General features: G+C 38.9%; 1 pseudogene; it reads left to right on the plus strand.

The window, feature by feature from the left end:
• Positions 1-18,087, plus strand: part of LOC122814284 — a 1,664,844-nt pseudogene that overhangs the window by 1,317,855 nt on the left and 328,902 nt on the right.

Below are 18,087 nucleotides of genomic sequence, written 5' to 3' on the forward strand. Positions count from 1 at the left end.
CCAATTATTATCTGATCAAAAAGAGAAGTGTAGTCTTACTCTTCAAGTGTATATTTTTCTTGCATCCTTTTACCACATCCTAAATGACCAAGACTACAGTATAATAACTGTCGGGGATTAAGCTGGGAATCTGGGATGACCTCTGAAGTTTGGGAGGAATATTAAATAAATGATGTCACTTTCTCCCCCCCCCCACACACAGAAGTACAATGAGCTTTTATGAGCAGGACCAGTTTTAGACTAGGCTGGGTTCAGGGTACAGCCGATTACAAAGCCCATGTCAAAATGTACTTCTATAGCCTTGGTATAAGGGAGCGGCAGCCCACAGAAGTTTTGATCTGTGTATTCTGAGATGTATTTGGTTCTCAAAAAATAATAACAGATGACTGTTAAACTGAGTATGTGGCAACAGATTCTGTAACTTTCAGACAGACAACACCCACCAAACAGTAGCCACTTCTATGTATAATTCAGACATCTGATTGTGATAAGAGGATGACCTTGTAATGAATTTTAACTTTGTTCCAAACAAATAGTTGCCACACATTAAAATATTACACATTGCTTTACACAATCACATTAGTTCTGCAAAGCCAAAACAATAAGAAAATAGTAACACACAGCTAGTCATTTTCCTCCACAGAAGACAACCACAGCAATTATATCTGCTCTGTCTGTGCATATCAGTTAAGTAGTCCGTCTCTCTTCTCACAAATGTACATTGTTACTAGTTCTGCAAAACCAGATAGTGATCATTTGAAATGGCAGCAATGACAACAGTATCAGATACTTTTAACCAGCCACCCCCAACTCCCACTGCGCAGTTATAGCCATGATGTCTCATGGCCAAGTATTATATCTTGTCCATTATCCACACAAAGAAGTTGCCACATGTTAAAGTATTCCAATCTAAGTTGCAACACACAAATAAAAAAGCCAGAGAAATATTGCCAATGCCAATGCCAAAGGTTCTGGTTAATCACTGCCAGCAATATTAAAATAGCAGTGACACGTACCTCACCATGCCATTCCTCTCACCTTCCAGGCCAGAAATACTTAAAAAACTATCTGTTTAAATACTGCCAGCATTAAAAAATAGTAATAACACTTCACTTACTGCAACATTCCAGTTTCCTCCTTGTCTGAGCCCTGAATTTTATTATGAAGCAAATAATAAAAGGACTTCCTTTAGGTGCCTCACGTTCAAACTTTGCAAGGTCTGAACTCTTAGGACCTTGCAACATTCAGGGTTTAACTTACATAAGCTGACTTCAATGTTTTCAGGTCAGTTGGACCACTGCCCTTCTGGAGTGCACCGGGCGCATTTTTGTTTGGATGGGTGCCTTTATTTATTTATTTACTTACTATCGTTGTTTATTTAGAGAAAAAAAAAACATTGCTCTAAAAATAAATAAATTAAATAAATGAAGACCAAATATCCTAAGTGGCCTAATCTGCCCATGTATAAAGCCAGCACTGATGACCATAAGCTATAGTTCTACACTCCTGAGAGCAACAGAGATGGGGAAGGGTCATAACATTAGTGCATAAGATCATGCCACAGAAAATAGAAGAGATCTTCTTGAAAAGGAATTACGGACTGTGAAGGAGGAGATGCAGACTGCCGATTGTATGGACAAACTACTCCCTGGATCTCTGAAATTACCTTCTCACAGAGAGAATTACAGACTGATGGAGTATACTACTGAAATGGGTTGTAGAGAGGACATCCAGAGATATGCAGAAAAGCATGAGACAGGTAAAAAAAGTTAGCAGAAAGACAGTAATGGAGAGAAGTTATAATGTTGAATGCGATAATAAGGACAGTCTATATAGGATTATTGCTTAACTCTAATATCTAGTTCATTCCATCATCAAGTAAATGTAATGTAAACACTTCATGTGCAGTGCTTATGCATATAGCTCACAGTGCTGCAGCTCAATGCACTTTAAGAGCAGTGACAAATCCAAGCATCTAATGTTTCACTTATATTTAAGGTGTACAGATCTGCCATATTGGATACACTAGATTATGTCTGATGTTTATTCATCGCTCCTATGATAGAGTTTTCTTTTAGGGTATATAGTGCCATGTTGTTGTGATGCTTCCTGTGCAATATAACATTTCCCAGACCATGTAATGCAAGATAATACTGCAGAGGACACATCAATGCATTGCTGTGCAACATATTGCAAGGAAATTATCAATCCCCTTAAGCACTTTTTGTCTGCCACTGCTTATGTACAGTGCTCATTTCCACCCTTCTTTATATCCCTACTGCCCGCCCTTGCCCCCCAGCATTACTCTTAGCTTTTGGTAGCACCTAGTGCAGTGTTGAACTAAATGATGCACGGTGGTCTGGTCATTACAGCATCATGCATACTAAGCAGCTTCTGAAAGATTTGGATGTGCCTGAATTAAACATCTGGCAACATGACACTGAACCACCATCTGTATCATACTCCCATGCAGTATTAAATGTGACAAAGTCAGAAAAATGGTGAAGCAGAATGATCAAACAATTTGGATGTTGAGTGAGTATGTCAAACACTACAGTTATGTAAGAATTTTTAATGTGTAATTTAAATTATTTTTCCTTCAGCTAAATAGCAACATAATCTTTATTCTGTCATATTTGTTCATATTTTAAGCACACACAGTTTCTTCTTATGTTTTAAGATTAATTTTCTTGCTATCTGTTGCTAATGGTCACTTTGTTATTTACTTAAGACAGGAGACTGGATTTATTCATTCTACAATAAATACAGCCGCAGCCAGGCTCTTGGCATCACAGTAACATCACGAGAAGCAGATCAAAGTGTTCCTCCTGTCACTGTTAATGCCCACATGAATGTAGATACAACTATTTATCCTGCTCCAATAATAGTTTATGTTGAAGTCAGTCAAGGCTTTCTACCTGTTGTTAAAGCAACTGTAATAGCTACAATTGAACCAGAAACTGGAACACCAGTTACCTTGGAACTCCTTGATAATGGTGCAGGTAACGCTTCTATTAAAACAGTCAAGGTCTGTACATGTGCGCACATATGTGCTTGTGTGTGTATGTGCGCGTGCATGCATTTCTGTTTCGTACGTGTATAAAAAAGTGCATAAATAATAACACGCCTTGCATATGTTTAGTATGTGTGTACATCTATGTTTATCTTTATTTCTTGTTTCTTTGTTAATTGGGCAAGTGGGCTGGTGCGATACTCCTTTCAGTCACAAACTGAGCCAAAACTTAGTTACTGTAGGACCACAGAAACACAAAATAATCGACTGACAAAACCATTGTTAGAAATAAAGAAATCATTGTCAAGTAAGTAAGAATACAATAACAATAAACTTGGAAGTGACAAGTAAAATATTTAGCATACCAAAAATATACACACAATATAGTATTAAGGTCATAGGACCATAGATTACTAGGCTATCGAGCCAGAGGGCATTTTAAGCCTAGCCATTTCAAGCCAATGTAATACTATAGATGTACTATTCAATACCCAAGACTGCATTTAGTGATGACTGCCCATGTCCAGGAAGATTGTTGCTGCTATACCCAGTAAGAATTTACAGTGCCCCATCCACTCATCCAGGTTCCTCTTGAACAGTCCCAAGGAAATCCTCACACAAAGTGTTAAATAAAAGCAAGACGTTAATGTTAAAAAATCCATTAAATCCAATATATCAATGTGAGCGCTTTTGTTAAAATAATGTTAACTCCATCAGATACAATTCTATATGCACAGTCAAAGTTTAAATACTTTCTAAAACACCTTCTAAAACAATCTGATTGGACACAGAGGACCAGCTGAAATATGAGTAAAATAAGTAGATTTAGTTAACTCTTTGCCAACTGGTGTAACAGTACTTTACTTAAAAATGTGTATACTAAAAAAAAATAAAACCGCTCCATTATAATTATTTTTAGTATACACATTTTTAAAGTAAGGTACTGTTACAACAGTTGGCAAATATTTAACTAAATCTACTTATTTTACTCATATTTCAGCTGGTCCTCTGTGTCCAATCAGATTGATTTAGAAGGTGTTTTAGAAAGTATTTAAACTTTGACTGTGCATATAGAATTGTATCTGATGAAGTTAACATTATTTTAACAAAAGCGCTCACATTGATATATTGGATTTATTGGATTTTTTTAACATTAAAGTCTTGCTTTTATTTAACACTTTGCATGAGGATTTCCTTGGGTCCCTTCCTGCCAGTTTCATTTTTTTACTCAGTTTGTTCTTTGTCTTTGACATTGTCCTCTTGAACAGTATCATACAGGTGCATGAATTGGTAGCTTGTTCCAAAGATGTAGCAGTTGCTGGGAGATAAATCTGTCTCTCCAGCATGTCCTATTTAAGTCACAGGCCATATTTAAGTCCCTGGAACAGGTAGCCCCAGATCCATTTGATTTACAGATATGCAGTAAGCTCATTAGGTTTGGGTCTTGGGTTGCTCTGTAGGCCAGGCATAAGTCTCCCCTAAGAAGTCTATAAAATACAGAGTATAGTGAGAGGGATTTTAGTAGGTACATATAAGGCACATGCTGGAGGCCTTGATCTTCTTTGTTAGAAACCCCTGAGGTCTCTCTAATTGCTGTAGGTGCTTAGTATGGTACATGCGAAATGGGAAGTTATACTTAATTATAGGCCAGATAAGTGCCGAGTATAGGGGGAGTTACAACTTCTTTTGCTCTCAAGGTGATGCCTTTACTAATGAAGTGAGCTATGTTTAAAGCTTTCCTTCCAAAGGTAGACACATGGTGGTCGAAGTTAAGGCGCCGGTTTACCACTTCACGGGTACTTAAGAGTATTATTATTGAATTGATAGTGTGAAGGAACATTGTTTGTGCCGAAGGGAATTATGATGCATTTCTTTGCATTCAGTTTGAGACCCTGACTAATACACCAGATGTTGGTCTGTGTGAGATCATCCTGGAGTATGCTGACATCATTTGGTGATTCCGTAATTGCACCTAGTTTCCAGTCATATGCAAATGTGGTCAGCCACAACCCTTTAGTTTTGACCTGAACTTCTGAGAAGTATATGCCAAACAGTATGGAGCCCAGCACTGACCCCTGTGACACCCTGCTGATAACAGGTCTGCTGGCTGATGTGGAGTCACCCACTTTGGTAGTGTGTGACCGGGTTGTGAGCCAGTTGGCAACCCACCTTACAATGATGGGTTTACATTCAGTTTGCCAAGTTTATTGGTAATGCCTGAATGTGGGATTGTGTCAAAAGCCTTTGCCAAGTTTAGGTATGCTGTGTGCACAGATTTGCCCTTATCAGTGGCCTTGGTCACACTTTCAAAAGAAATCCACCAGATTTAACATGCAGGATCTGCTCTTTGTGAAGCCAAATCAGGTAGGATCCAGGATTTGGTGGTCACCTGTGTCTTTATTTATGGGGTCCATAATAATACATTCCATATCCTTGCAGATAAGGCTGATCAGGCATATTGGACTGTAATTCCCTGGGTCTGTTGCTAGGCCACCTTTGTGGAGGGGAATAACTGTATGTATTCTCCATTCTGCATCAACAAAGCATGTGGTTAGGCTATGATTGACAAGGGTAATTAGTGGTGATGCTAATTCATGTTTTAGCCTGTTTAGAAGACAGCCTGGGATATCATCTCGTCCAACAGAGGCTGTGTTTTTTGCCTTGGACAGGGTTTTGAGGACCTGCTCTTCAGATATGTTAGGTGGGGGTAAGTTTGGGGGATGGTTTGTTTTAAGTTAGGAAGGGATAAGAGAGTGAAATTTTCACCAAATCTCTCCACTAGCAGGTTTACTGTCTCTGTGGCGTCAGTGTGCATAATACCATTGGCTACCGGTTCTGCACATGCTTGGGTCTTACCCTTTAGGTTACGCACATAACTGTAAAAGGCCTTATAGTTATCCTTGGCAGCACTTGCTAGGCTTCTCTCAAAAGAGCATTTTTCAACATACTCATATTCTTAAATCTGGATTACATGGAAGGCGTGAGACACATGAAACTATTAAATGAGGTTTGTGTAAGTAATGAAACCAGAATTTCTAAACCAGTGTCACAAATCATACAATACAGGATATGTTATGTAATGTAAACCAAAATGAAATGTATTCTATTTCTGTTTTTTTTTTCCTATTTTCTTGTAATAGAGTGGCCTTTCCCACTGACTTTAATGCCTCAATTAATGTTTAATGACTCAATTAAAATAAATAAACAGTCTATGTTTCTGTTATGCATTTTGTGCAACTTTTTTATGAAGAGAGTGTCTCATAAGTCTTTTTTTGTTGAGTCAAATTTCTCTATTTTCTTGTATTTATTTATTTGTTTATTTTTTTTAGTCCATTTTGATGCTGTTTAATAGTATAGTAAGTGTTATGCTAGGATGTGTTAGTTGCATGATATATTTGTTTTTTTTTAGTTAGTTTATTGCAATTATTTTGATAAGTAAGAATCAAGTACATTTTGCCAGCAATGCCTTCTACTAATTGGCTAGTTATGTTAAGTATGTAATTTTTATTATTTTTATTCCGTTAGGAACAGATTTCATTTTTAGGGGTTACTTAGGTCTGAAATGCATGAAATGCTGCTTTTAGGGGGATATGTTTATATATTTTTATCGTAGTGTGTAGTTAGTTTTGTTTCCTTTGTAGTGAGTGGAAATGCAGTTTATGCTTCATTTCCTTTAGCTAATGTTAAACTTGTATGTAGGTATTGTTTTAGATGAGGTAGTATGGTTTGGAGGGTATCAGTGTGTATATTTTGCCTATTCAGTATACAGCTTTTACCACAAGTGGTCTAAATGAAGTTTATTTAGGGTAATTTTGGCTCTGGTGTCATACAAAGGAGTATATCAACTGCTGATGCTGCACCAAGACTTTCAGCTTTTCCTGGTTAGGGGTTGCCACAACGGAACTCCGGTCAGCTCATGATTGGCAGTGGTTTTTACGGTACCGAGTTGCCAGCCCGACGCCCAACCTTCAATGAAGACAGGCCCATTCATGCTCGCACCATTAGTAACAGCCTGCATATCATTGCTGGAGCCTTCCTGTGTCCTGACAGAGTGTTCTTCAAACTATCTGGAGATATACAGAGCTAAGTATATTTTTCTGGCACTTCAGAGTTGTGTACTGTTAATTGTTGTTTGACTAATTTTATATCATTGCTGGCTGACTTCAGAATTGTGCACTGTAATTTTTGCTTCACTGTATAGTTTTTCAGATCTCTGCTGAAGGTGCTGGTTTTCCCATACCCACCCTCTCTATTCCTGTCTTGTTTAAATTTGGAGGCTTTTGCAGTTGCCCCCCCCCCCACTGTAGATTTGATCTGGGACACTCCCCCCAGTCCCATCTCTTCACCTCATTCTACCTAATAGACTCCTTCTGCACTTGTTTTTAGTTATTTTTAATGTAATTGCATTTTTTAACCTGTTTGGTCTAACATTGCGACATACTCAAGTGTGTTAGCTTGCACTGCATTTGAATTGTTTTTACTGCTGTTTTAGCTACTTTTCTGTATATATAAAAAAATTCTAAGCCTGTTTCCTACCTTTCCTGTAACTAGTGTAGTCCAGATTCAGATTTGCTGTATCCAGGACTGTATGTAAGCTTCTGAGCCCCCCCCCCCCCAAGCTTTCTGTGTTGGATGGAAGCCTTCTAGCTTATCAGTGGGAGTGGTAACCACTAGGTAACCTATCTACCACATAAGGAGTGGTTGTGGCCAGGAAATTGAAGTTATTGGCTGTTTGGGCAGTTTTTCCATCTCTCTCAACTTTCTGATTTAAAAGCCCGCATTTGCACTTGTTTCCCCCCTTCCTGTAACTAGTTTAGTCCAGATACAGATTCTTAGTTTTAGCACTTGAATTTGCTTATTCGTGATCAGCACTTGTTCAGAACTTGTTGTAAGCACTAAATAACCTACTTATTACTACAGCACTCAACCTTCCTCATTATCTAGAGGAAAACAGCTCTGGTACTTACCTTCCTCACTTGCTTAGAGAAAAACAGCTCTTGTACTCACTTTTCTCACTTATGTAGAGGAAAATAGTTTTTTATTCAGGCATGTCCAAGGGTCAGCTCCCTGTGTCTATCTGATGAATCTGGGCATCTTGGGGCAATGTAGAAATTGCCTCATGTTCACAGACAACCCTCTCCTCCTACCACCCAATACTACAACCTGTGGGAGATGCACTTATCTAGCCAAACTGGAGGTAAAGCTCTCTCCAACCAAGACTGAACTTGACAGTCAAGAGGAGAAGGTAAACACTTGCACCACACCACACTCATCACATAGTCTCACTAAATCTACACCACCAAAATCCACACATAGAAACACAAAAACATTCGTGGAGGCTCTCAATAACAATCTCAAGCAACAGAGACTTCCAAAGCAGAAATGCAAGCAACCTCCACCCCCCAACACAACCCAAATGACACATAGCCCACAGACTCAATGTGTCACTCAACCACATCCAATAAGGCAAAACAACGTACCCAACACACTAGTCATAGGTGACTCTATAGTCAGGCACACTGATGTCGCACTCACCAGGCTAAACAAGGAGAAGGTTACTGTCAGCTGCCTGTCGGGTGCCAGGATCCACCACATAACCCGCACAGTCAGGTCACTCCATAACAAGTACAAATATGACTCTGTCATTGTCCATGTTGATGTGAATAACCTGAGATGTAGCCCAGGCAGGTATGACCCTAGCCCTGAGTAGCATTCTGCCATCACCCAGAATGATGCTGCAGTACAAGGACAAAATGATTGACTTCAACAATTGGCTAAGCTTCTGGTGTCATTCTAAAGGGATCCAGTATCTGTCTGACTGGGATGACATGGTGGACAGACCATGATTCTTTGCCACAGATGGCCTGTACCTGTCTCCCCTGGGATTCCGGATACTGGCTAAGGTTCTTGCCCCCCCTATAGTGCCTTTTTTAGGCAAGGTTCAAATGACAAATTCATCACCGTAACAGGAACAGGCAAGCAAAAACTGAGGGTGATGCTACTCAATGCTAGACGTCTAAATCTCAAAATGCACTCACTCGAGGCACTCCTTAAAATGGAAAACATCGATATCTGTGCAGTGACTGAGACCTGGTTCAAGGCTCCAGACAGCACCCCTGCACTACCAGGATATAACTCATACCACACTTTTCGGCCATGTAACCTGGACCGGAACACCAAAGGCGGAGGTGTGTCCATATTCATTAAGGATATCCACACCTCCAGGCTAGTTGCTCAGCATAATACAGCTAAGGTTATCCAAGTGCAACTAACTCTGGGAAAAACTGCAATACAAATTGTAACTTGCTACAGTTCCCCCACCATGCCTCAGGATTCCCACTCCTTTTTTCTTGGTGTACTGGAAAATATTAGGGTTCAACCAAGCACCCTAATAATGGGCAATTTCAACTACCCCACCATTAACTGGGAAAACTACTCATGTACCAACTCCTTCGCTCAACGCTTTCTGGAATTCATAAACTCCAATGACCTGGATCAACTTATCCCCACCCCCACCAGAGGCAACAATATCCTAGATCTAGTCATTACCAACATGAGTGACTGGTGTTCCACACAGTTATGACTACTGAATCCTACACAAATGCACTTTATAAGCACTTACACGAGTGCATGGATCATGCAGAACCAAGATGGTATCCTCCAAAAAAAGGAAGCCAATCTGGTGGGTCCCCTGCCTTAAACAAACTGTACAACAGAAGGAAGAAACTGCTGCAAAAGAGAGTAAAATCCCATGAGTGGAAGAGCTCCCTGGTCAGCCTCAGTAAGAAGCTGCAATCCCTGATAAAATCCTCCAAAGCTAGTTACGAAAACAAAATCACCACTGATTCTAAAGACAAACACAAAGCATTCTATAGCTATATACAAAAAAAGAAAAACAATTTGGTTCCACACAGCAGTGAAAATCAATATGTCCTTTATTGTAGTAAGGTAAGCGCTTTCTTGGAATAACATCTGCTTCATCAGACCAACAAAGATAAAATAACAGTTACATTTTTAAACACTAAAACATCTAATCAAAAATCAGATAAAATGTGCATCATAGCTGAAAGCCATGTGATAAAATACATCTATAGAATATATAGACCTTTAGAAAATTGAATAAAAACAGACTAAATGAACAATATATACTTAAAAATGGTAACAAATACAGTAAAAAATAATAAAAGATGGACTACTGAAATATATAAGATAAAATATTAAAAGAGAGATCAATGCTTTAATGGCCGTGCTTTAAGGAAGGGTTTCAGGGAAACTCTGTTGTTTAAACCAGGAGGTTTGTCAGCTTGAAAGCGCACAATCCATTTCTGTTCACTAGATTCTGTTCTATTATTTATGTCACCTCCTCTCATGGTACTATGAAGAATCTCTAGTACCATAAAGCTAAATTTATGTTCTTTGCCCTCTTTAGCTACATGTAATGATAATGCGCTGGTTTCTTTAACATTCCTGATATCCCTAAGGTGTTCAAGTATTCTATCCTTAAACACCCTGTTCGTTTTCCCTATGTAAAATGAGAAGCAGGTAGTACAATAGCAAAAATAGACAACATTTTTTGTTCGACAATCTGCATAAAAAGCAGCATCTATCTTAAAACCCAAAGTGGGATGTGTGAAATGATTACCAATATGTATATGTGTACAGGCCATACAATTCCTACACATATATGTACCAAGTCTATCAGATATTATAGTTGATTTAGTATTAAAGATCGATAACAGAGCTGGCTCTTAAGTGATCTATTATTTCTAAAAGCAAAATCTGGCTGTGTGCCAATGACCCCATTCAACTCATGTACAATACACAGAATATCCCAGTTCTTTTTAATATATCACATGCTACATGCACATTCCTGGCAAAGGTCAATGGCAGCCTTAGTTTATTCCTAGAGGTATCAGTGGAAGTGTCACTTGAGAAAGTATTGTCAGCATTATCCCTGTTGTTAATACTAGTGGGGAGGGGGGAAAAGTATGGCTGGCACTTACCTGACCTATGCCACCATCCTTCTGCTGAGAATCAATAAGTTTACTACTATAGCCTCTTTCTAAAAATTATTGTGTTTGTAATGCAGTAATGAGACTATCATCATCATTAAAAAGTCTCATAGTTCGAAATATCTGTCCTTTCAACACATTAAATTTTGTATGATTCGATGCATACTGCCATAGTGTAGAACATTATTCTTTCTAGCAGTTTTCCTGTACAAAGTAGTAGACACAGTGGATAAATTATTTTTAGTAACTTTAACATCCAGAAACTCTACTTCTTTATCAGAATATTCATAGGTAAAACTCAAGAAAGTATTTAACTGATTTAAGTATAAAAGAAACTCTTGTAGCCGCTGCTCTGAACCATGCCAAAACAAAGAAACATCATCCACAAACTATTTATACCATTTGGTGTTAACCTGGTATTCATTATTTGAGAGTACATGTTTAGCTTCCCAATTAGCTAGGGATAGGTTGGCGTAGCTATTAGCACAAGCTTTGCCCATAGCTATGTCAACTTTTTGTGCATGATAAACATAATTAAAAATAAACACATTGTTTTCTAGGATCATTTCCAAAAGTGTGCAAATAATAATAATAATAAATGCAGAACTTCCGCATTAAACACAAGAAGCTCCCTGTTTAGCGATTTTTGATTGGCCCGTATGCCGGTATACAGGCCAATCAAAAAAAAAAAAAAAATACAAAGTGGAGGCTGCCTGGGATTTAAACCGGCAGGGCGGGACTTGGGATCAGGCTGCTGATCTCAGGACAGTCCCGCCCAAATAGGGACATCTGGCAACCCTGCTTTGGTGCTATATTAAGGTTCAGTGAAGCCTCAAGACGAAAGTGTTGCCACTGCAAGCGCTTAAACTTATAAAGTTTATTCTCCAGATTGCGATAGTCATCTCTGAAAGCTGCAGATAAATCAGGATTTTCTGGAGTCAATGATGTTGTCTGTAAATAAGTTCCATTAAGTATATTATATATTATTTATTTATTATTTATTATTGTATTTATTACCACTTTTAAGTATATATTGTTCATTTAGTCTGTTTTTATTCAATTTTCTAAAGATCTATATATTCTATACATGTATTTTATCACATGGCTTTCAGCTATGATGCACATTTTATCTGATTTTTGATTGGATGTTTTAGTGTTTAAAAATGTAACTGTTATTCTATCTTTGTTGGTCTGATGAAGCGGATGTTATTCCGAGAAAGCGCTTACCTTACTACAATAAAGGACATATTGATTTTCACTGCTGTGTGGAACCAGATTGTTTTTCTTTTTTTTTTGTATTCTCTGGTTTTTGCATCTGGTTCCTTATTTGGTTCAAGGACTGTTTTCGTTTGGTCATTCTATAGCTATGTCAAGAATCTCAATGGCAACACTCAGATCTGCTCTGAGTTACAGCACAATGGCACTAAATATACAGACCCAACTGATATTGCCAACATTCTGGCAGATAGGTTCAGTGCTAACTTTACCCCCTTCTCACCCCCTAAAGAGCCCATCTCTATACTGGATGAATGCAAAGTTCCTGTAATCATGGCTACACAGGTAAAAACCACACTCTCCAAAGCCAAGCACACAGCATCCATGGGATCAGACAATATCCCAGGCTGCATTCTACATGGACTACAGAACGAACTGGCACCCTACCTAAGTACCATATTCAATCATAGCCTCACCTCAGGCTTTGTGTTTGCTGAATGGTACACAGCAACGGTTACCCCACTTCACAAGGGGGGAGCCACCATGGACCCTGGGAACTACCGCCCCATTAGCCTGACAAGCCTGGTCTGCAGGGTCATGGAACGTATCATCATGGAACTTATAAACAAAGACATTGGTAATCTCCAAACTCTGGACCCCACATAGTTCGGGTTTGTAATAGGCAGATCATGTCTCCTAAACCTGATAGACTTCTTTGAAGAAGTCACCAAAGCTGTAGACAAGGGTAAGGTGGTTCACACAACCTATCTAGATCTTGCCAAGGCTTTCAACACCATCCCCCTCTCTTGAATTATAGATAAACTCACTAAACTAGGTATAAATCCCTATGTCACAAGATGGGTTGCCAAATGGCTCACTGACAGAACCCACACTGTGAAAGTAGCAGACTCCAAATCCGACTTCAGACCAGTGACAAGTGGAGTACCACAGGGTTCAGTCCTGGATCCTCACCTGTTTGGTATCTACTTCTCTGAAGGACAGGTTAACACAGAAGGTCTTTGGCTAATGAAGTTCGCAGATGACTGCAAACTAGGAGCCATAATCGAAACTCCTAACAATGTGGACATCTTACAAAAGGGCCTCACTGAGACAGATGCCTGGCGTCAAAGCCATGGCCTCAAGCTCAATGCCAAAAAGTGCATTGTCATCCCCTTTGGTAAAAACTCTGTACCCATGAACTACAACATAGGCGGTAGTACACTTAACACTGAAAATGTGATGATTCCTTGGGACACGGTGGACAGTAGTCTCTCCTTTGATAATCACATCGCCACAGTAGTCTGGAAATTATTATTTATTATTTATTTTACATTTGTTAACCGGGATGGTCAGACTGGATACATGTCCTTTTTCAGCGGAGGCCCGGGGAGAAAAGCTCCAACAGAGTTACATTGATAATTAGGTACAGTAAATGAGCTGAAAGAACTTAACAAAAACATAGGCTATTTACATACAAGTACAAGACTGCCATTACTATTTCTGAGATTACTACAAATGTAACATTAATAAGATATTAGCACGGACAGTAGGAAGTATAATGACATAGAGTTAGACAGGATACATATTTCTTTATCACAGTATACAAAGTACATATCATCTTAGCTAGTTGTTTATGTTTTAGTTAATGGCACAGAGCTAGTCTGGGTTTGAGCAAGGACATAGCCAGTGTGACTTGAAGTGGAGTTTTAGACTATTTTTGAATTGACTTAGAGAAGTTGCAAGCGTGATGTTATTTGGGAGAGAGTTCCATATTTTACCAGTGGTGTTGGCAAATAGCGCGTCACCACCTAGGTTGAGAGATTTAGTTGTTTGGACAAGGAGTCTGTTTGCTGAGCGAAGGCAGCTTAGATTGGAGTAGGAGTCATTAAGTTTTTAGTGCTGGGGTATTCTCAGGTTGTTTAAGGATTTTGAAGGCCTCTATGAGTTGGGACTGGTGAAGAAGGTGTGGGAATTCTATCCATCCAAGCTTTTTCAGGTTAGTACAGTGGTGTGTTCTGTAGGGTAGGCCTGTAACGAACCTGGCAATGTGATTATAGCAGGATGAGAGCTTGGCCAGATCAGATTTGTTAAGGTGAGTGAGGACAGGAGAGGCATATAGTAGGGTAGAGAGAAGGTGTGAATGGGCTGTGGCTGCCCTGGCATTCGGGGTAAGGAAGGCTTTAATTCTATATAGGGTCCCAAGTTTCTTCTATGTGGCACACCTCATCACAAAAGATTTCTCATCCAGAAAAAAAGAGGTCACTCGGTGGTGGTGCTGCAGTAGCATTGTCGCCTCACAGTTAGACATTGCACGTTCGATTCTCAGTTAGACCGTCTTCTGTGTGTCGACATGTATGAATGGGCGTTCCTTCATTGAAGGTTGTGCATTATGCCTGGCAAGCCAACACATAAAAATCTACTGCCAATCATCAGCAGACCGGAGTTCCGCTGTGGCGACCCCTAACTGGGAAAAGCCGAAAGACAGTACTCTTCCCCTCTACTCATCACTCATTAGACCCATTATAGAGTACAACGCCCCTTTTGGTATTTACCTCAAAAGACATCTACAACAACTGTAAAGGCTACAGAAATACCTCGCAAAGAGGATTACTGACCATAACAGATGCCCTACGCAGACCGTCGCAAAAAACTCCAGCCTTACTCTGTCACATATCACCTACTCAGAGGTGATCTCTGCCTAACATACAAAGCTATGTCAAACCCAGAGCTGTTGGACATGCTCCACTTAACGAAATCCCAATCCCTCTGGGCTACACGCTCTAGGGACCTAAACCTTGTCACCACAATAAACAGAGCATGCCGGTGGGATAGATTCCTGTCCCAGAGACTTCCCATACTCTGGAATAAACTACCTCTCTATATCAAACAAAGCTCCTCATTAGCACTCTTCAAGAAAAATCTTGATGATTGTATGGGAAATAGGAAATTCACCCCAAGGATCACTTCTGTGGCTCTGTTCGACAGTGGCACAGGAAAAAAATTTTCTTGGGTGGCAAAAGCCAGGGTACCTTTTTGGTTGGGCTTGTATAGGCCCCAGGGCCGATAGCCTAGTACCTATCTATGAACCTATGAACCTATCTACATGCTTTTAACTTCACTGGACTGCAGGGAGGACATGCAGACTCCACACAGAAGGTGCTCCAGCCGAGAATCAAATGGGAGAACCTCTTCCTCTGAGGCGACAGTGCTAACCACTGCACCACCGCGGCTGCTGATGCTGCACCAATAATGTACCTTAATTCTGATAATGCACCGTGAGTGTGCATAAGAAAATGCAATTCAGAGACATGAATGATCATAATTGAACAAAAGCACATTACTGGTTTATTAGTATCTCTAAACTAGACACTGTACAATTACAATCAACCATACTAGTTTTCTTCCTACCAACTGATGCAATGTCGTTCCACATGTACCTATAAACATGGGTGTATGCCCACCCCCCACACACACAAACACACACTCACATGTGACTCATCCACACACATACACACACACACACACACACACACACACACACACACACACACACACACACACAGACACACACACACACACACACACACACACACACAAACACACGCACACATGCGCGCGCGTGTGCACACACAGTCATGTGCACACAGGCACTAAGACAACTGCAAACATGTCTGTATACAGACACATACACTTTCTAACTTACACACACACACACACATATATATATATATATATATATATATATATATATATATATATATATATGTATGTGTATATATATATATATATATATATATATATATATATATATATATATATATATATATATATATATATATGGCATCACAGTTGTATCTATTAGGGTGATAACAATCTTGCTCTTGCTGCAGAATGGTGACATACATTTTTATGGCTTTGATCCTCTTGTATCAGTCTGCCATGTTATTCCATTCTCTGAGGAAGTGCACAAGGCTAATTTACATAAACCACACCCCTGAACTTCCAAATATGCAAGAAATTTTCTGTATCATAAATTAGACCACACATATTCCATGTATTGCTGATGTGCTATAAGCTCTTACTACTGTGCAGCTACTGTAGTGCTACATTGTTCTTTCCATTGCTGTTGCACAGTGCTCTTATAAACATGTATGTGTTTCTGAAGCCTAGGATTGCATTTTTATTTCACTCCTTATCTGTGTTCTGCTATTAAGATAAAACCTTTTGTCTGAACTTAACAAAGAGTTTTCAGAGATAATAGACTAAAACCACAGCCCTTGTACCACCCACAGATCCACTTCTCTCCACCCATTTCTCCACTCATCTCATGACATCAATGATTATGTCATGCTGAGGTGAAATGCCTTCTTTTTCCCTTTTTAGCAAACCCTGGTTTCCATCGCACCATGCTAGTGACACTTTTCACGTAAAACATTAATCTGAGGCTGCATTTTTAAAAACTCTGGCACTGGCATTCTGGACTAACAGACTAACACTTCTATTTCTGGATAGTCCAGAAAAATACTGGATTAGTGTATGTTCTTTAGTGATGCTGGAGAGGTGTCAGAGCTTCAGGTATAAGTTGGTTTTAGATAGCTAACACTGTGCTGAAGTTTGCACTGGATTTGTTTGTCAGCATATTGGCAAATTCTGCTAGGTCACAGTAATGTAACTTTTATTACATTATTAAACATAACTCTCAATATCTTTGCTCAAGAATTCTGGACATAGCCAAAAATAATGGAGGGGACAAAGGCTCAAAATCAGGGACAATTTTTAAATATTATTCTAATTCACTTATAAAGTTAATAGAATAACAGGGTTTGTATCGGCATGCATTTTCTGTATAATAAGAAGTTTGACATTTTATTGTCTGGATATATTTTCTGATTGTAATTCTCAAATGATTTACCAGAAAAAAACAACATTTTATGAGGGCATGGGCAAATATATGAGACAAAATCAGGAATGTTCTGCAAAATCAGGGACAGGTGAAAAGTAGAGTAGGTACTGAGATACATCACAAAATGAACTGGTATTGTAAAAATGTTTATAAAGTACCCCAGAACTACTGCAGAGAAACTCAGATGGGATGCACGATTCATAAAAATAGTTAAAATCATGTTCAGCAGAAACTTAGACAATTAACACAGTCCACAGAATTCTATAGGAAATATTAGTCTTAAAAGAAAAAAGAAAAAAATCAATACATGGAATATGTGTGGTCTAAGTTATTATACAGAAAATTTCTTGCAATGTACGATTGTAGAGCTTGGTTTGTGAGTTATGGTTATACCATTCTTCATAAAACTGAATCTCTAATCCTACAATGTATTCTATGTATCACCAATTATACTTCAGGTAATGTGCATTTATTCTAAGAAAGTACATAATTATTTTATAAAAAATACATCTGAGCCACAGAAGTAATAAAAACAGATATCTAGGCTACAACACTACATATTTTATCACCACTCCACTAGCTTCATCACAAAATTTATCATTTCAAAGGCACCTGCAAAAAATTGTATCATCATATTATTAGCATCATCCAGTTCTAGAGCTCAATTATTTAAGCAATAATTCACATTCAGATGTAGTTAATGTAGAGAATGTCAAGGCTGATGTGGTTTGATCAAGACCGTGAAGCCTGAATGGCCAGACAAAAGACAGTGTAGGTGATGCTGCATTATGCACAGTTATTTCTATTTATTATGATGTATAACATAATTAACACAAAAATGCTTTTCCCAAACCATTTTTTGGCTCTTTCTGTCTTGCTATCTACTAATTACACTATTTCCCAAAGGCTCCATCCTTGGTCCGCTACTCTTTTCCATCTTTACT

The sequence above is a fragment of the Protopterus annectens genome, chromosome 10.part0 (genome assembly GCF_019279795.1).
Source record: "Protopterus annectens isolate FY-2018-M chromosome 10.part0, PAN1.0, whole genome shotgun sequence".
NCBI lineage: Eukaryota > Metazoa > Chordata > Ceratodontiformes > Protopteridae > Protopterus > Protopterus annectens.